The following is a 20,307-nucleotide window of genomic DNA, read 5'->3' as shown; positions in this document are numbered from 1 at the left end:
ACGCACTAGTTTGGGGAGAGGAAGTGGTGTTTGCTTAGGAATAGGTGAGACCTGCTATTGCAGCATGCCCTGCTACCCAAAGGTGGGAGGGCCTTTGGTTATGGGGCAAGGGAGTTTCAGCTGATGCCTGAACCTTTCCCCTGCATCGTGAAGCATGGCCTTACCTGGTGCAGTCACTTGCTAGAAGGGAAGGGGCAGAATGGGAGGTGCAGCCCAGCAAAAGCAGGGACAGTGGTTCAGAGCAGATGTCAGAAGAGCTGCTATCCCAGTCCAGTCTTGGTGGAGGAGCACAGTGCAGGGAATAGAACGGCAGTCCTTAAATGCAGGCAGGGCATCTGCACTCCTCTCTTCCCTTGTTTGGAAATGGGCAGCTTTATTCGCATCTCCAGTCTTTTGAGTAACTGTGCTTTAAGTCTTTGTGCTGTTGCTGCTTGCTCACAACCAATCTAGGAATGAGTTGGGAAGTCTCATCTCTTATACCTCTTATCTGGTTGAGATGTTATTAACATTATTGCATGTATTTTTCCTTCTGCTGACACTACTCCTCTGGTTTAGTATGGTAGAAACCAGGGTGTAAGGGAGGGTTTGGATGTGCTTTCTCCACTGTAAGAAAGTGGTAGGGAGGCTGAGAAATATAGGTTACAAATTATGTCCCTGTTAAGCTCATGCAACTGTTAACACTTACTTTAGGCCTTCACACATCTTTCTTAAAAGAGGTGCTGTAGCTGTGCTGTTTTGATGTTGGAATAAATATCTGCAAATGAGCCAGGAAGCTGCATGGGGTGGGGGACATAGAGCTGCAACATCCAGAGTTGCCCAGCCTGATGATACTTGTTGTGAAAGCCTAGCTGAGGTGGTCAGGGTAACCAGAACTGCAGGAGAAACTTTCTCCTGGTCAGGAAGATCAGAGCCTGCGATTACCTCAAGGTGGGTGGAGACGTGCAAGTCCATCATGCGAACTGCAGCTCCTCCTGCACCTGCTCATTTTCAGGGGACAGAGCATGCTGTGCCTTGTGGGAACAGGTCTGGAGCTGCTACTGCACCACAGATTGACACCCTTGCTTCTGCCCACTACTAGATTTCCAATACATGCAGCGGGAGGAAAGGGAGAACCAGAGGCAGGTGTTTTGTTTCTAAGGCAATTTCATGGTTGCTTCAGAACCTGACTTGTGACCTCTCATGGTTGACAATTCTGTAGATCTTTGATTGCAGAGCCTTCTTCTCAGTTTGTTCAGACAGTTGAGTTAATTATGTGTTTAATATAAACCAAAGAAAGACACTGAAATAGGCTCTTTGAAAATTATTTCCTTTGGTATTGTGCTGCTATCTGGTAACGTCCAGTATCAGACCACTTCTGTGTCTGCCTTTCAAGTGGGCGAACACACAGGGACAGCTTACAAACTCCTGCTGGGGAAAAAGGGGGCGCAAAACCATACGGAATGGTCTAATCCTGTGCAAGAAATGGTTTGTGGTTGGTTTTTCAGTTTTCTTTTTTTTTTTTCCCCCCAGCAGAGTCAGAGATATCCATTCTCCCCACATTTGAAAAGGAGATGCAAAATTAGACCCAGTTCAGAGTCAATTTTGAGCTCTTCTTGTATCCCCATTGACAATTTCCCACCATGGTGGGGCTTTCTTCACCCTAGTGGAGTGTAGCCGTGCTTCTGATTCAGCTCTCCTGGTGGCAAAAGGGCCAGTGGGAGTGCCTGAGGCCATTGCAAATTAGTTTCCTGACCTGTTTGACTAATCTGTCTTTTCACTGGTTGATTCATTCATTCTTTCTCCTTTGCTACTGGATTGGGGCCTCCAAGGCGTATGGAAGTGCCAAGTAATTCCCAGCATTTTACTAACGCCCTGGAGCACTTCCGCAATCAAATGTGGACCTCAAGTCAAAGCTATTCCCGTAGGCACCCCAACTCTTGGGATAAGTTCCTGCAATAGCCACTTCATGACTTCTTTGGCTTGATCGCTCCCACAGCAAAAGGCTTCTGGCCACCCTGCAAAAGTGTCAATCCCTACCAAAATGTACCCACACCTGTTTTGCCCAGGTATTTCTGACAAATCTATTTGCCAACAGCCTCCTGCTTCCATTCCTGATTGCCATCTTCCCTTTTGAACCTTTCTCTTTACAACCGGATGGTTTGCAAACCTAGTCTGCAGTTTGCAGTTGTCATTTTAGCTCTTTCTAGTGTTTTGACCCTCCGTTTCTCTTTCAAGGGGCCACTAATGCTTCTATCCTAGTTTGTTTTAAAGACCTTTCCCCCCCACCCCACCTTCTTTGATGGGTAGTGCCTTTCTTGTTGCAATGCCCTGTAAGGATGCAGGCCTCATTCCTAGAATCACCTGGGCTTCCAGCAGATAAAAGGCTGTGTAGCTATACACAATCTGCTGCTGCGGACTTCCAACACTGGAGTCAGTCCCTCAGACCTCCCAGCTGTTCCTTTCAAGTTATGCATGTGCCTACATGTTTGCTGGATTGGAGGTATTAGTGCTCCAGCCTAAAGCCTGTTCAGCTTTCCTGTTGGCTCCAGCTGTGCTGTCATGAACATCAATTTGGTATTGGCTCAGAAAATGAGCCAGCCTTGGCCAGTGCTGTGCCATTCACTTGTAAACAAGCTGTGCTTGATAGAAAACTCTATTAGCTTTTTTTGATTTGAGAATTGTTTTCTCCCGTGGCTTTCCTGCATCTAGACCTTTCCACAGCTCTCTGTTTCTACCTGAGCATCTACATAGAATCATAGAGTAGTTAGGGTTGGAAAGGACCTTAAGATCATCTAGTTCCAACCCCCCTGCCATGGGCAGGGACACCTCACACTAAACCATGTGGCCCAAGGCGCTGTCCAGCCTGGCCTTGAACACCTCAGGGATGGAGCATCCACAACCTCCCTGGGGAACCCATTCCAGTGTTTCACCACCCTCACTGTAAAGAACTTCTTCCTTATATCTAATCTAAACTTCCTCTGTTTAAGTTTGAAGCCATTGCCACTACAGTCCCTAAGGAAGAGTCCCTCCCCAGCATCCTTATAGACCCCCTTCAGATACTGGAAGGCTGCTATGAGGTCTTCACGCAGCCTTCTCTTCTCCAGCGTGAACAGTCCCAACTTTCTCAGCCTGTCTTCATACAGGAGGTGCTCCAGGCCCCTTATCATCCTTGTGGCCCTCCTCTGGACTTGCTCCCACACCTCCATGTCCTTTTTATGTTGAGGACACCAGAACTGTACACAGTACTCCAAGTGAGGTCTCACGAGAGCAGAGTAGAGGGGCAGGATCACCTCCTTCGACCTGCTGGTCACGCTTCTTTTAATGCAGCCCAGGATACGGTTGGCTTTCTGGGCTGCGAGCGCACACTGCTGGCTCATGTTAAGCTTCTCATCAACCAACACCCCAAGTCCTCCGCAGGGCTGCTCTGAAGCTCTTCTCCTCCCAACCTGTAGCTGTGCCTGGGATTGCCCCGACGCAGGTGCACTTGGTTGCACGCAGGTGCACGCAGGTGCCCTGACCTTGCACTTGGTTTGGTTAAACTTCATAAGGTTGGCATCAGCCCACCTCACGAGTTTGTCTAGGTCCATCTGGATGGCATCCCTTCCTCCTCAGGTGATGGGAACATCAGGGTGTTCTGCACATGAACTGGAGCTGAAACAACTTAATTGATCCTGTTTGCATCTTTGGCTGCTGGAGTCTGTGGCCCAAGCTTGGTTTTGTTTTCAGTTTGTATGTAGGCACACCTGCAGCCTCCATGTCTAGACATCAGGGACAGAGAATAGTGGCTGGCGGGAACCAAAATAGCTAAGGCTTCGCATTTCTATTGTCATAATTAGAGTTTAATTAAGATCTTATTAACTACGGGGGAGTTCAGCGTTCTTCCCTTGGTGAGAGTAAAAGGGGAATTCTGATCTGCTGTCTCTTCATTCAGAGGGGTGGAGACTGTTTCAAAAAGCCTGAACTCTGCGGTAGGGCTTTGAAATCCCAAACCATGGATTTTGCTGTGGCACCAGTTTGCATTGGTCACGTGCCATTGTAAGCTCCTTTCATTTGCAGTCTGCACGCCTATCAACTAGGTGGATTTTTCCACTAAAAATGCCTTTTGCCTAGCATATTACATAGCAGAAACAGAAGATGTCAGGTAGTAAACATGGCTTTGTCTCTCCTCGCAGCTCCCACAGATGGCTCCTTGCCTGTGGCTAGCTCCCAGTGTTATAGTGTGAGCATGCCAATACACCTTCCTCTTTTCCCAGTTAGTGAGGGCTGGGTGATGAGTTGTGTATGCTGCTCTGAGAGCGCTCCTGACTTGGTTACCCCACTATCCTCTGGCAAGTCAGCACTAGGCTGGTGGGCTGTTTGGCAGACAGTGCCAAGTGTCTTTCCATGACACTTGAAGTCCTTTAGCTTTGGGTGAAGAGTACTGCTGCTGCAGAAGAGCACTGCCCTGTCAGCAGGCTAAGGAGTCCTGGGCACTGGAGGCTGCTCAAGGGAGAAGAAGGAAGCTCTGGACTGGATGCTTTTTGGAGCAATTCAACCAACAGTAATGAGTGTGGAGCAGGGAGGAGATCTGGACTTGTGTTGCTCAGCTTGTCAGGCAGTCAGGTCCCTCTGTGCTAAGCTGTGGTCTGCACATTCTCAGGTCATGTGCAGACTTAGAGTGATCGGTCAGGGTGGCTTGATGCTGTGTCTCTGTCTGATGCCTAATCCTAAGGGCTCACCACTTACCAGCCACTAAAGACCACTGAACCTTAAGCATGGGAATGTAGTTGCCAGCTTTTCCCTTGGACAGCAAGGTTGCAACCAGACTGGACAGCCTAAAGGCACATGCCTGCAAAGCCGTAGAAAACAACTTCCTTTCTTGATCTAAGAACGGGACTGCAGTGCCGTCACCGTCCCATGCAGCAGCTGTAGGACTGTTCCTTTTCGGACCAGGCTGGATTGCCAGGTCCATGGGGATCTCACTTGGCTTCCGCATCCCAGTGACAGAGTTTCTATCTCATGGCAGTGTTTCTGAAGACTAATTTTTATTTTTCTTCAACAAAGCTGGACATGTTCAGACCAAAAATAGCGGCCAGCTTCAGCTTTCAATGGTTTGATTTTGTGAAGGTTTGTATTCCACCGAAGAGCCTCTGCTATCAACTTTCTCTACTTTGTGCAGGTACTGCAACTGCAGTCAGTTTGTCTTTCAATGTTCTTTTTGTTAAATGAAACAAAGGGAACCTGCTGAGCTGTTCCCAGTGGGGCACATTTTCTGAGTTTTAACTGTCCCTTCAGCTCTTCCAAGGCCTAGCAGCATCTGTCATGCATTGTGGCAGTCACACATATGCTTGGTGCAGTGGTATTGTCACTTCCTCATCTTCCCATGTTTGTGCAGTTTGTCTATGGTTCTTTCAGCAGAGTGATTTTTCTGAGAGCTCATGCTTGGGGGATGCGAAGTCCTTTTTACCCTCACTGTTTCCCAGGAAAGAGAGAGTGTTACTCTTGTCATACAGTCCCTGTCTGCTCTGTGGTGAAGATGCACTGCAAGCCAGCAGACTGTGTTTGTTTTAAGAAGAGATACAGATTACACAGCACCTCTGCTCTTTCCTCCTAAATTCTTTGCTCCCTGACCTTTGTTTTATCTGCAAAACCCATTAATGATAGAGTTGAGTTTGTTGGGGTTTTTTTGCCTTCTGTGTTGTTGACATGTATGTCAAATGCTGTACGGTAAAGAACTTTCCCAGCAGAGGTCTTAGTAGTTTACACAATTGTTTCTCATTGTCATTTACATTTTCAGGCCTACTAACTACCATTTCTGTTTCCTATGTCTTCAGCGTGTAATGTGTTTGGTTTGTAGTTCTCTAAATTCCTGTTGCCATACACTTTTCAGAAGTCTGCTCCCTGATGCTATTGCATTTACTGAGTAAGCTTGAAAGCTTGCAAAAAGCTACCACAATTTTTTTGACAGGATATGTTTTCCATTATCCTTGTTGACTTGCATTTTTGTATAAGCCTATATTTCCTATAATCTTCTTGAAGGCTTTTATTAGCTAGTTTGGAAAGGTTGACTGAAAGTAGGATGAGGCTGAAGCACAATTTTAAGATGTCTATTGCTTTTTCTGTCCTAATGCAGAAAGAGGGCAGTAGGAACAATTCTTAATTGTTTTTGATAACAGAGGAAATATTGGGTCCCTCAGTAAAATTATCAGGCAGCAGGCTTACCAGGTAGATGTACGTCTACACAAGACATCATTCAGTTCCAGCATGCCTGGATGAAGGATGCGCATACACCAAGACATGTGAACAAAGGGATTAGACAGATGGATGAAGCCTAGTCTCACCAGGGAGTCTCATACATGTCCCAAGTGCCATCTCTGGCTCAAGACATCCCTCAGCCCCTGACAGGTTGAATTGAGGGGAGGTGCCAGGGAAAGAGCCACTCCACAGGTGTTCTGCCATCACTGGAGAGAGGGTTCTGGGCTTCTGTGCAGGACTTGCCTGGTGCCAGGCTCTGCTGAGAGCACTGGTCACTGGTTGCCTGCTGTGCTTCCTCCTGGTCATCCTTCTCGCTTTCAGAAGATTGATGCCAGGGCAGGCTGGGCTTCTGTATTAGTGTTATTCTGTATTGCCATCATCCCTGCGTGTTCTATGCCCTTGGAAAGAGGCAGCTCTTCCTGCCGCGTTGCCAGGTGAAATGGTGCTCTCAGAGTGCAACAGCCCTTTTCCTCCAAGGCCTGACCCTGGTGCCTGTGGTGGTCCTGCATGCAGCGCCTACAGCCTGGGTTATGCTCTGTGTTTCAGTGCATCTGCCCAGTCTCCTGGAGCATGCAGGGTGGGTGCTCAGAGCCTCAGCCTGAGACAAGTGGCAGTCAAAGTTGGTGCTCAGACACAATAGCTTTCAAGCTCCATTGGCTCACTGAGAGCAGGAAGTTGGCTTGGAAGTTGATAAGGAACAGGTCAGCCAGCCTAAGCTTGGCAGTGTCCCTACTGGCGCACTTAGACATCCACATTTCCTTCCTTTTCATGAGGCTCATCTTTTTTTTGAGTGTGCAGATGTCAAATGTGAACACACAAGCACGTGGGGAGCAGTTGGCTGAGCAGTCTGAAACCAGAGAGAGGTTTATGAAGGGATCCATCCATGCGACTTTAGAACAGTCCTGTCAATTAAAACCAAATGTTTAACAGTGTTTGGTTTGCAGTTTACTGTGATCACAATACTGTCATTTAACTGTGTAAGGGAAGATTTAGGTAGCTGGCCTTGTGCATTTCTCAGTCCCTTTACTCTGTTCTAACAAGATTAGCAGAATTGCTAACTTTGGCCAGAACTCAAATTAATCTTTGGCAAAAAAAAGGAATACGTTGTTTCAGACTTTACTTACACGAAGGGTCTGGTAAACGCATTACAGGAATGTTCTAGCAAATATTTTCTTTTTTTTTTTTTTTTTTTAATGGCAATTCTGTTTTTTTTAATGGCAGTTCTACTGCTATTTTTAATGGCAGTATGTGGTTTTATTTTGATCTGGTTTGCTTTCTGAGCATGGTTCTTTTTGCACAGAGGCAGTATCATCAGTGGGCTCAGTGCTAGGGCCTGTTTTTTGGCTTATTTCCTCAATCCCTTAGTTTCTGTGTGGATTACTTATAATTTATTAGTGTGTCCCACTCCCCTTGTGTCCCCCAAACAGTACCATGTGGGAAAAATATTTATATGACTTTATGGGCAGTTAGGCTGTCAAAGCTCAAATTAATTGGGTTTGCAACTGTGCATCAACTCGTTGCAAATAAACCTGCAATTTCTATCCCCAGTGCTACTTGATGGGTATGTCTGGTGGTGAGGTATCATCACACCAGCCATTTGCAATAGCTGTAGTGAGACATCCCACTGGGACGTGTGGCTCATGCCTTGTTGCAGTCTTGAAAGTGCCCCAAGCACACTTAGCCCCCTCCACATTTCAGAAGTGGCACTTGGCTTACTGAGTTGTCACACAGGATGAGCCATCCTACTCCCACCAAGGAGATGAGTTTCATGGTGTGCTCCACTTGCCTGAGCAAGGAGTCCACTCTGAGCGTGGCTCAAGCCTATTTTCACTCACTCTTGAGGCAAGGCAGCACGGGACTGCATCACTACAGCTCCCTTGCTTTGCTTCCCTGGCACCTTGGGGCATTTTGAAGAGCTTCCTGCAAGCTCAGAGGAAGTGTTTGGACTTCTTGTGGTAACGAATTACATAAATAACACCAGAAGCTCTGAGCTACCAGGATTGCTGCAGGCCTACAGTGATGTGCTGCTGAATGTGTCCCAGCACAGGATGTTGTTGAGGACTGTCCTACTGAGCCCTGGATTTCTCTGATTCAGTGTAGGCCAAATTTTCAGTTTTTTCAAATAAAAGCTTTACCTTTCCTGGGTGTCCTGGATTAACTGCTTAAAGATTGTAACTGCTGTCAAAATTTGAGCTTGTGTCTGGACATTGTCCTAAGCATCTTCCTGCCTCTCCGCCTGCAAACCTTTCATCAAGCCATTGAGTCCTGGCTCCCTGGTACACCTGAAGAGCCAGGATGAAAAGCAGGTTTTGTTGTTGCTCTGGACTTCTCTTCTACTTTTTTTTTTTTCAGTGGGGAGCTGGCTAAATGTCTCAGGTGCTCAAAGTCCACTGGTCTTTTCCTACAGTTCTACCCCTCTGCTGCACATCCAGAAGGGCAGGTAAGTTATGTCAGAATCCAGTAGCAGAGAGAGGGATAAAGCAGCTTAGCTTTCCACAGTTGCACAGAATCAGCACAAAACTAACTCTCCCAGGTCTTTCACTAGACGTCTCAGGGCTGTGCAGCTTTGGGAAGTCTTGACACTGTGGTTGCTAACCTGCTTGACCAGGGCTGTCCCAGCAGGGAAGACATGCCCTTAGCCAGTGCCAGACTGATAGAGGTTGCCTTATTTTGGCCAAAGCAACCTATTCTGCTGAGAATGTGCAGCAGTTTGACCACCTGTGTGCAGTGATTAACCTCAGCTTTGTGCTATCTCATATCTATAGCCATACGAAAATTCCCCCAGACTTCCATTCCTGGGAAGTTCCTGCCCATGGAGTTTCAGGGTATCTCCCAAAGTGAAAACATACCAAATTCCTCTGTAGCTATTTAGGAGAGGAACTAAAGTCCTGTCATTGTTGGTATGTCTGGTAAAATTCTCTCTGAGAACTTCTAAGGCTGAGATTTCTGTACTCAAGCAGCTGCAGATATACAGAGGTGAGGTGTACCTATATTCTCCTTGAGACTTGGTAGACAGGTACCATACCTTTCAGTTTTGCATTGGTGAGAAGTGAGCAAGCAGACCCATTCCTCCCAGTCTGGCTGCTTGCTCCCAAGCTCTCACCAGTCCATGCTCTATGACAGCTTGAATATTTCAAGAAATTGCACGGGCACTGCATTTACAGTTTCCCAAGTGCATTTTCAGTTTCCCAAGTGCCTGCATAAAGGCTTGACCCTTCAAAATGCAGGTATGTAAGGAGTGGTTGGGAGCTGCTGACGGAAGCATTACTGCTGAAACAGTTCATACTGTATAGCTTAAGTCTAGGCTCCTGGACAGTCTCTGCTGCTCAGCCAGTCTACAGTAACTTGTTAGGCTAGGGTAATTTGATCACAAGTTTGTGTAAATTTATAAGCCTGGTTATTAAGATAAATAGGCTATTGTTACAGCTGGAGTCCAGTGGGATGAGTTGCATATTTGGAATGTTTAAAAATAAAGTAGCTACAGCCATGCATTCTAGGAAGGATGAAATGAAGAGGAGAAGTTGACACCAGATGTCATTTTATTTGCTGTGAAGCTGTTGGTAAGTCAAGACATGGAAAGCTTAAGGTTGTAGCTGATGAACAACACAAGGGACAGAAGTACTTGTTACCAGTATTGCACAATGCCTGGGTGAGCAGCTCCTTGAAACTACCAGAACAGATGAAGGAGAAAAATTAGGGATTTCAGGTATGTTTTTGTAGCACTGCAAGAAACCTATTCACCTATAACACATAGTTGAATAACATTATCTAGAAGGTATTACAGCTGGCTTGGAGTCATGCAATTTCAGACCGCATCCAGTTAATAAAAATGAATTAATCACTGAACTAAACACGATGTTTGCCTTGGTACAAGGAATTGTGACTGAACTTAATCTCCTATATGAAAAGGGAACATATAGTCCCAACCAATAATATGTATGATTGGCACTTTAAAGTGGCGCAATTTCCCCAAACTGAAAATAATTATAGGCCAAATAAAGTGGGAGGAAGAATTTAAGCATAAAGATGTGAATGATAACAGGGAGTTGTTCAAGAATCCTATATTAGGTCCCTGAGAAACCACAATTCTGCATTTGCAAAGATGAATTCTTTAGTTAGTAAAAAAAAAAAAAAAAAAAAAAAATCTGTTTTGGTTAACAGAGGAGATGAAAGCAGCAATAAAAAAACCCAAAATACAATAAATGGAAAAACAGAGGAAGCAACGTGGACAAGTAACCTATGAGAAAATGCAGACAACTGATGAGAGAAATGAAGCATACCAATGAAGAGCCTTTGGCCAGTGGGTTTGGAACAATAAGAAGGGATTCTTCAAATGTATCAGGGATTCATGAAATCCTAGCAGTGGTACAGGCTCCATCTTGAACAGGGTTGCAAAATTGCTGCTTATGAAAAAGAAAGGGCAGAAATAACCGGTAACTGTTTCGTGATGTTTGGAAAGGAGAACACTCTGTATTCATAACTTTGTCATAAGGGAATGTTTTCTGCTCCAGTAAGAAATTATTTTCAGTAGTTAGGAAAAATGCTGTCTTTTTTTTTTTTTTTATTTTTCATACAAAATGTACAAAACATTAACAGTGGTTAACATACAGTCCAGAATATTTAGAGACTAAGCCAAGGAGCTCTTTGAATCATCAATATGGGTGCTCAAAAAAACTTCAGGGGAGTGGAAGGAATACTGTATCAGTATTATTCTGGGACAGTGGATAACTTGTCAAGCTACCCAAACTTCAGGTTGCTCAGAGTATAAAAAGGCATGATAGGTTCTCAGCTGGTAAAGAGGTGGGAGAAGGCAAAATGATGCTAGCCAGTTTCCCTTGAATAGGAAACTGGCCTTGTCAGACCAGTGTGATTTTGTGAGACAAATTGTTCATACTGTCTGGGAAAGCTACAGCATGTCTGCACAGTAGCATTGTAATGAATGTTCTGGGAACAATCCAGTTTCCTTTGCCTAAAATTTGGTTGTTATTTTGGGCTAGTCCATTTTGACATTAAAAGCTAAAATTTTCAGGCTGCAGTGAGTCCTGGCCAACTGGCCAAAGCAAGAGTTGGAGCTCATTACCATTCTTGCAAAACTGTTTCCAAAATGTCATTGTGGTGCCACTGTTACAGATAACATTGTGGATAGGTGGGAACGTCTCTTCTGTCCGCCCCATGTTGAGTGAGGATTGGGAACCTGGCCAAATGCGTTGCCTTACTCAGGCAATTTTCAAGCTGGTAGCTTTTCAAAGACTTTACGGTGTTTTGAAAACCTGTCTAAAACATACCCGTTCCCTGTCATGGTGGATTAGGGAAGCCAGGTCACCTGCACAGCAGCCCATTGCCTGTGGCTGCATAATATTTTTGTAGCTTCCCAGTCAGCTTATGGACTTACTGGGGAAAGTCCTTGAGAGAAAGCACTGGTTTTTTTTTTCCAATGCTATCATGTGTGATTATGCACATGCAATAACTAAGCAGACATCTAAAATGTAGAGGAATTATGTCCTTTGGCAGCTCAGGAACCTAAGTGGATTAGAGTCTATGTGACTGTGAGACAGGAGACAGAGGTGTTAACAGACATCATTGTCTTTAAGACATGTGTGCTGGTCTATAATTGATGCTTGTATATATTCTTCTGCTAGGGATGTCTCTCTGGAAGGATCCACCTTGCAGACTTTTTGCTGAGCCCAGTGCTGGTGACTGTGGTTTTGAAGGGAATATGGGGTTTTTTTCCCTCTGCGACTAGTCTTGGTGAAGCTCAGAGCCTGGCAAAGAGCTCCCTCTGCATGCTGACCAAGTTGGCCAAAGGTGAAGCAGGTAGACGAGGGAAATTTGAAAGATACCTATAGCCTTGTCTGAATGGATTTTGTGAAAAGTGAGCTGTTGTTTCTTGATGCAGAGCTTGTGAAAGTCAGGAAAGGATTTCCTGAAGATATCATTGAATTTCCAGTCCCTTTGGAAGAAATGGGGAAAAGTCTAGGAATAAATTCTGATGTTAGTTCTCTATACAAACATGGCTGTTGGCCTTATGGAGAATACCTCTCTCTGGAAGGCCAGCTGGTGTACACTGAGTTTACAGATGCTCCCCTCTGCAGGTGGTGGGACTGAGCTTCACATTTTATCCCTCACTGCACACTGCTTTCCAGAGATGGGTCACATCTAGGGAAAGCACCAATTCCGTGTATCAAGCATGTTGTACGCATTTCTGTAGTGTAACATTGCAGGGTACTAGTTCTGTAGTCACATGCCCTTGTCACATTGTCTTACATCCTGAAAACTACTTACTCGTTCAAATGCTCAGTGATGGCAAATCAGCATAGATTGATTGGGTTTTTTAGAAATATACAAGTTTTTCCACACTCAACTCTCTCTTTCTAGTGTTTATATGGGTACCCATGCATACAGTACCTGAGTTTTGAATAGGGACTGAATGACATGGGCTAGAACCAACCCAGATAATCTCAGGTCATTAGATAACTGTTGCAAGTGACCCTCCTGTCTTCCTGCTGTTTCAGGTTAATCAGCTTGTCCCCACTGTCCCTAAAATTTCATTCTTGCTCCAGTTTATGTGGTCAAGATATAGCATTAAGAAAATAGCTTTATTCTCAGTTCTACTTTCCCTCGTCTTGCATTGTCGTCTTCTTCCTCTCTCGTCATCTTCACTTAAATTCAGTCTGGGACGGACTTTGCTGCTGATGCAGAAGCCAAATGCAATGTCACTTTCTGCTCACATGGTTGTATGCTCAGCACCAGCTCCCAGGGTGTGTGTGCAGCAGGAGAAGGGGTGAGGCAAAAGGATGGGATTTGACTCAATTTCAGACTGTTTTTCTGTACTTCATCCCACATCAAGGACTTGATTCTCTAGAAACAGTCAGGTCTGGCTTGTCTGATGCCCTGACAATATGTATGATCCTACTGCTGTCACTTTACCCATTACCTCTGAACTCCACAGGCATTGGGAAAATCAGTCCAGTTCCCCTTAAGGATGAGCAGACTTTTATCTTTTCCCCCAAAATACAGGGCTCATGCTGTTTTTTGGTGTAAGCATAAAGGGGCAGAGCTAGAAGTGAGTTTTAACTGTATTCCTGACAGGCTCTTTTTTCCAGTTTAATATCAACATTTGGCCATTTTTTTTTTTTTCCTCTTATTTCTTTTTTTCTGGGAATACACAAACACATTTATTCCCAAGACAGTTAGACAGATCTAATGTGAACTGGTGGAGTGTCTGAGGACTGACTCCAACGAAGCACTTTGGCCTCCATCAGGTCTTGGGTTTAAAAGCAAAGGCAGCAACTTTCCTGGACCAGTGGGTGACAGACATCAGCTCTGCAAGACAATCAATGCCAAGCTCTGTGCTGGAACTCCATAGACCTCCTGGGGGTCAGTGTCTGTTGGAGGCTTTCTCCTCCAGCACCAGGTGCAAGCATGCATGATGTCCTGGCAGACAGTTGCAGAGCTGGGGCAGCAGGTCTCACCACTGTGCTCTTGTGCTCAGCGTGTGTGCACCAGATGGTGGTCCTACCTGCCAGATATGATTGAGAAGGAAGCTCAGATTCCCACCCACCTCCCACAACCTTGTTACACACTACATGGAAAATGCCCTCTGTGCAGGACTGTGTTCCTGGTTGGATTCATACATCCGTGTGCTCTGCAGTTGCACAGCCAGAGCTGCAGCGAGGCATCAAGAGGATGTGGGGAGGGGTGGGATAAGGCTTAGGTTTCCACTCACTGATAGCTCCTTGTGCAGCAAAAAGGAATTCTCTTTCCTCCAGCTGGGAAACAGAAGACCAGGTGAAAAGGGTTCACCAGGGCATGTGCTCTACATAGACAATGCCATCCCACAGAGGCTTAAAGAGCTTCCCAGGGTCTGCAGTGGTGGGAGCCGCACAGACACTTATAAACTTGAACCTGGTAGAGGGAGCAAAAATGTAATTTGATGCAAGGCTGAGAACAAGGCAGTTGCTCTAGTGCTGCTGCATTTGCTTTTTACTTCCGCCCCAGCTGAGGTTCCTGGTTTCTGTGCTCACCTACCTTTTTCAAGGACTTCTGCAATGAGCCAGGGGTTGTCTGCATTGCCTTTTTATCCCAGGCGGAAAACACAGTGCTTCTCTTCAGGGCCTGTCTGTAAGTTTTTGCTAAAGCACACCTACTTCTCTCACTTCTTCCCTCTCTTCCTTCAATCCATCGGCTTTGAAACTGGGATCTTGCACCTGATTAAGCATGATCTTCTTCAGCCCCAGTATTTCTGCTTGCAAATGCCTGCGTCTGCATTGCCAGAGTGTGACTGTGTGCTTTGGCACGTCTGGTCCGCTTGAACTCAAGTTTGTTTTCTGTTCCTACTGTTTCTTAATCCAGCTTGGCTTCCCTAGAAACTGGCCAATTTATCATTCAGAATCTAGACACACGTCATGTAATGGAAACTTGGAGTCCCACCAATGCATGAGTCTTCACCTTAGGTATTGTAAGTGTTATGCAGGGCTTTCAAACTTCCTGTGGATAACTTACTCTGTGTCCAATTGTATTTGCCCTGGCCAAGTCGTTTTCCTCCATCCACTTCAGTCCTTAGAGGTGACTTTATCTTGGTCACAGAAGGTTCCAGCAAAGGATTTTATTGATGGGCTTTAATAGATGAGAGTTAATGCTGTTGGGAAAGCATCTTTCTGAGAACTGTACTGCATTTACCTTTAATGAAGGCAGAAACTGTACTTGCCTCAGACAGATTTGGATAGAAGCAGTTGTGACTTATCTCTACTGTGATTTCTAAGAAGAGTGGCAGTGGAAAATTAAGGTACTACCTTGTTGCTAATACTCACAGGAATGAAAATCTGGTAAAGTCTCTAGGTGTCACAGATATTGGTGTTGAAGCCAATCCATTTCTCAACCTTAGCTCCTACCAGGAAGATGACAACTGCCATCTTAGTGAGCAACAGCAGAACTGTGATAGGAAACAGCTCTGTCCCAGCATGAGTCAAGCAGCAAAGGGATTGCTCGGTTAAACTTCGAAACTGCACAGCATGAGCAGCCATGGGAAGATGGGTTGTGAAATGGTGGTGCATGAGTGGAGAAGGCTGAGGTCAAATTTCTCAAGGACAGAGACTACTAAGCCTCAGAGGTATCGCAGAGTCATGAAGTAAGTGAGAGAGGGTGCACATGAGACCAGCTTTTAGTCTTGGCATCACTGCTTTCCCTTCTACCTCTCCAGGCTACGTGATTGGAGTTCACATGCCCTGTAGAGTTCTGATTGCACTTAGGTGTTTACGCTTCAGAATATCTGCTCATGCTGTTTCTATCTGATTTTCAAGTAACGTGTAAGCTTGCAGAATTTGGCCCCAAAGCTCTTCAAGGTCTCTGGTCTTTGCTTACACCAGGCTCTGCTGCTGAAGTGTTGCAGAGATGAGTCACTTGTGCTGTGCATCATCTGGCAAATGAAGTGGCAACCAGAGAAAGCAATGCTTAACTGCAGAGTTAGATACACTGCTCATGAGATAGGTGCTTGATGTTCTCCATCACTCTTCATTTATCCCTTAAAGTTTCAGATGTCCAGGTCTTTTGAGGGCCCCCTTGGAGAGCCTCACAACTTGTCCTAGTGAGACAGTGAGAATACCACGTGGCTCTGCTAGACAATGCCTTCTTGTGCTACTTTGTGGCTAGGCAGGGCTGTCTAGATTCAAGGGTTCAAGAGAAGGGTGTGTTGGGATCAAGCAGTACAGTTGTGGTGTTGAAAAACAGCCCATACAGCAGAAATAGACACAGGCGTAGCCCATTATGGTCTGTATTTGAGTGCAAGCTTATAATGCTGTACAGGAAGCTGGCTGGAGAAGTGTGCCAATGATTGCCTAGTTGCATCAATAATTATTAATGGTGTGGCCTATGATAGCAGAGTCCTCTTACTGTGTAGTTGGCAAAAGTCTTTCTCACCTTTCCATTCTCTTGTCTTGTCTGGCTGTCCCTGATTTGCAGTTTGCTACTCTGTGGACTCTGTTGAATTTAACATGCAGTTCTGCACTCCATCTAATCAGATGTGTCAAGCGATGCTCCTGTTCCGCTTTCTAGATCAGTTCCCCTCTCCTGGGCTAGGAGGGTTTACCACTGCAAATTGTGCAACAAGACAAATTTTATTCACTTAATGTGCTTTCCAGTGAGCAGTGAAACATGAAATTCCTAGACAGAGAGTGAACAGAGCAGTTCCCGCTGTCCCAGCTCAGCCTGATTCTTCAATAACAGCTTTGCATTCACTGCTTAATTATAAAAATTAGGAGTCATGGTTCTACCTAGATTTCATCCATGGGGTACTTAAGAAATGAACATAAGAAACACAACATGCATAAATTCACTTCCACCTGCATGATCTCTCATTTTCTGGCTATCCGAGACATAGGATACCTGAGCTAGAGGTACGTTTGGGGAGGGATGATTGCTGAGGGATGATGACTGCATTACAGCTATTCTGTTGAACTTGGTTAGCACAGAGAAGATGCTATCAGGTAGTCACAGAGATGAAGGAATTGATTTGTTTCACTGTCCTCTAAGAATGAGAGGAAGCTAGCCTACATTAGCAAGGCAAGAACAGATAATCTTTCCAGAGCCAAATACCAAAAGCAGTCTGGGTTTGGAGGTGCAAAACATGTAGTGGATTTTTTAGTTGCAGAAGACTCCTGAGAGTAGGTCTGGGCAAAAGACAGTATTTGGGTACAGCAGGCAACTGCAGGAGGCAGCATACCACTGGCTACCAGGGTCATCTAGCAGTTATAGCCTATAGAGTTCTTGGTGGCTTGTTATTCCCAAATCTAGGGATTGCATTACTCAGAAAACCTTGCACCTATCTAGCCATATTGCTGCTCTTGTAAAGAGCCACATTTCAGTGGCTTTCAAATCAGAGAAGGATCCAGAGACAGCATGGTGGAAAATGCATGCAGCAGTATGCAGTCAGAAGCAAGGAAGGAAGAAGGGATCAGAGGAAGAGCCAGATATACTCTCATCAATGGTGTACTGTTAAAATAGATCATTTTATCTTCTACAGGAGAATGAGGTGTGTAACAGACTGAGCCCTTCATCTGATATGTCCTTCAATCTTTCAAATTAGAAGTGGAAAACTTCACTAGAAATGAGAAGCAGCCCAGGAAAAGGGGCTGGCTTGGGACTGCACCTACGAGAGAATTTCCATTCAACCATCTTCTTCGTAATGTGATTTTTGTGGCTGCTGATCTGGACCTGCTGATAAATAGTGTTACCTGTTCAAACATGTCCAAGCATGGGAATTATGCCAGCTGAATTAAATGAATGTTTGCCTCTTCTTAAACATCTTCCAGGTTCAGTACCCTCCTAGGTTGCTGTTTTGTAGTTTTTACTTTTTCTGCTGCAGGCAAGCAGTGTAGCATTTCACTAGGCAGCTGGGGCATAATGTGGTTGCAGAAGAGCAGCAAGTAGGCTTTGAAGTCTGAGCAGCAGGTGAGCTGGTAGCACAGCTGATGCATGCAGCCAAAGCCTGGCTAGCATCTTGTTCTGGGTTAGACAGGAAGGAGAGTTGAACAAGATGCAGTCCCCTAAAGGAGTGAATCGGAGTATAACACGTTCTACTGAATAATTAGCGCACTGTAATAGGTTCGGAGGAACAGCATGCTGACATATCCCTCTTAAGTGTTCACGCATAATCTAGGCTGTCCTGGGCCCTGCACTGAAGACTAGCATGCTTTGCAAGTGCCCTACCTATACAAAATGCATCTTCCCTTGAAAAGAGAAGAGCATAGAGCACATATGCTTGGATGTTGTAGGACTTGGATATGGGAAGTGTGAGAGGAACGATCAGATGCTCCAAACGCATTCTCTGTTTGTTGGGACAGCCGACTGCATGGTCTCCATTACCTCTCTCTGTGTTTGTCTCCGCAGAGTGATTACTTCTGACATGTACCAGAGAGTTGCCACCAAAACAAAAGGAGGCTGAGCACAAAGGCAGAGCTTGCAAGACAAGATTTAGAGTAGAGGCAGACTTTGGTAATCAAGACAAGGAGATGGAGAGCCTTACTTGCAAAGGGTGGCTGGAGGCAAGTTTCTGCAAAGAGGTCCTGTGGGCTAGAGGGGAAGCCATTGCTGTTGTGCTCCTGTGGACTTCCATCTGTCTTGTTCAGGATGACAACATGATGTAGTACGCTCCCCATCTCACCTATGCATGTTCTCTGAGCCAGCTCTGTGGCTGCACTGTAGTTCCTCATTGGCAGTTCTGTGGAGGGCTTTGACTAGGTTTGCTCTGAGAATTTGAGGTGGACTTTCTTCTACCAACAGTTTTAGTGAAAGGCCAGGGAGTCCTCAGTTTGAAAAAAAAAAACCAAAACCCGCAAAACTGTTAGATGTAGTCTTAATGGTTTGAAAGAGACAATTTCTAGGACTGTTTGAGGTTTGATTGGTTGGTGTTTGGTTTGGTTGGTTTGGTTTTTTTTTTTTTGGCAAAAGAATTCTTTTCCTTTGCAGGATGCCATGGCATGGTATGTGATAGAAAGAGTGCTCGGTATCTCCAGACTGAAACCTTACAATAGGAAGACCTGACTTTAATTCCCAGCCCTGCTACTGCCTTTTCTGTGCCTTCTGTTCATTGTATGACATCAGGATTAACAGTGCTGTGCAGAGCCATTATGAAGATGTTGCAATGAATACACTATTCCAGTACTGGGAAACAACAGTAGTAAAGGAGTTCACAGGAACAGAGGGGGTGGTAGTATGCTGCTTCTGCTGTCGGCTTTCCAAAATAAAGTATACCCTGTACACATGCTTTAGTCACATTCTAGGTTCAGTTTTTTAAGGACTCCTGAGAAGCTGATCCTTCCTAGCTTGAGAATCTGGTTTCCTGAGTAGTAACAAATCTATTCCAGTAGCTTTTTTAGAGATTGTTTTTACTGCAGAGGAAGCTGAGGAGACATGTGAGGTAGTCTCTCTGCTTTGAATAAAGGTGGATTTAGCCCCCCAATAAGTCTAGATTTTTCATATGCAGTAATGATATTGTAATAAAATAGATTTCACATGTTTTCTTTCAGGAGCTAAGAATGTCTTTTTGGAATGGCAAAAAGTAGAAACATGCTTCAGGATTACAACAGATGTGTTTTTGTGGATGGGTACAAAATCTGTTCTGTAAGCAACAGCCAAATAATTGCCTAGGAGAAAAGGAAATACTAGAGTAGGGTTGTTTTGCTTACTCTTTTCACTATTCTCTTAATGTGTGTGATAACCTCAGGTGATGCTGCTCTTGTTTGTGATGTTTTCTATTTTAAAAAATGTTTTCCTGTTAAATGATTTAGTGAAGTTGGATTTTGTTGATTTATGTTTGTTTAATTTAAGTACAAATTTTATTAGGAATGACAGTGGACCGGCATTGCAAAGACTCTGCTGTAGCATGTCTTAACTGTGTTTTGCCTCTTAATAGATCTTTGTTCCTCTAGGAGGAATTAGATTGTCGTGTTTGAGGAAATTATCTTCTAAAACATAATTCCTTTAGAACATAGTGCTGCACCATAGTGGCTCTCTACATAATTCAAGGGCGGGGAGGGGGGGTAGATGATGTCTCAGAATTTCTTTATTTTCAGGGCTCTGATCAGTGTAAATTGAATTATGTTGGACACTGGAACAGTATGTCACTCTTCTGTCACCTATGGGCATGTTGAGTAATAGCAGCAGAGTAAGTCCCTTCAGATTCAGGGGGCATCTGCCAGATGCTTCTATATGGTCTGAACCTAATGTTCCTGAGTGCTTTGTCTCCTGTGGTTAAATGAGTGACGCTGGGTCATGGTAACTTTCAGTTCAAGCCTGTGGTTCATGTTTGTGGGTTTGTGCTGAGTGCAGGGAGTAATGCCAGTGACTGCTGGTGCTCTAGCAGATGCAAAGCTGAAGAGAGGAGCATTTGGCAGCATGTGCTGAACACCATCTGGCAAATCAGTGCAGAAGTCTCCTGAGAAGTAACTTGAAAGTGCTTCTGAAGTTCCTGTACATTTTCCTATAGGCTTCTTGCAGTGTGAAGGCAGAACTTGCACCCTTTGCTCCCCTATGTGATGTTTGCCAGATAAGTAGATAGTGTTGGCTGAAGCAGATTCTAGGAAGTGCTAAGTGGATTAT

General features: G+C 44.9%; 1 protein-coding gene across 3 annotated transcripts in view; it reads left to right on the top strand.

Annotated features, from left to right (window-relative positions):
- LOC115619837 (metalloprotease TIKI1-like) overlaps window positions 1–20,307 on the top strand; it is a 72,751-nt gene that overhangs the window by 9,561 nt on the left and 42,883 nt on the right. The gene's annotated exons all lie outside the window — the stretch shown is intronic.

This window comes from Strigops habroptila, chromosome Z (genome assembly GCF_004027225.2).
Source record: "Strigops habroptila isolate Jane chromosome Z, bStrHab1.2.pri, whole genome shotgun sequence".
NCBI classification, from domain to species: domain Eukaryota; kingdom Metazoa; phylum Chordata; class Aves; order Psittaciformes; family Psittacidae; genus Strigops; species Strigops habroptila.
Note: the sequence above shows the minus strand (reverse complement) of the source record. Positions and strands in the feature narration are given on the sequence as shown.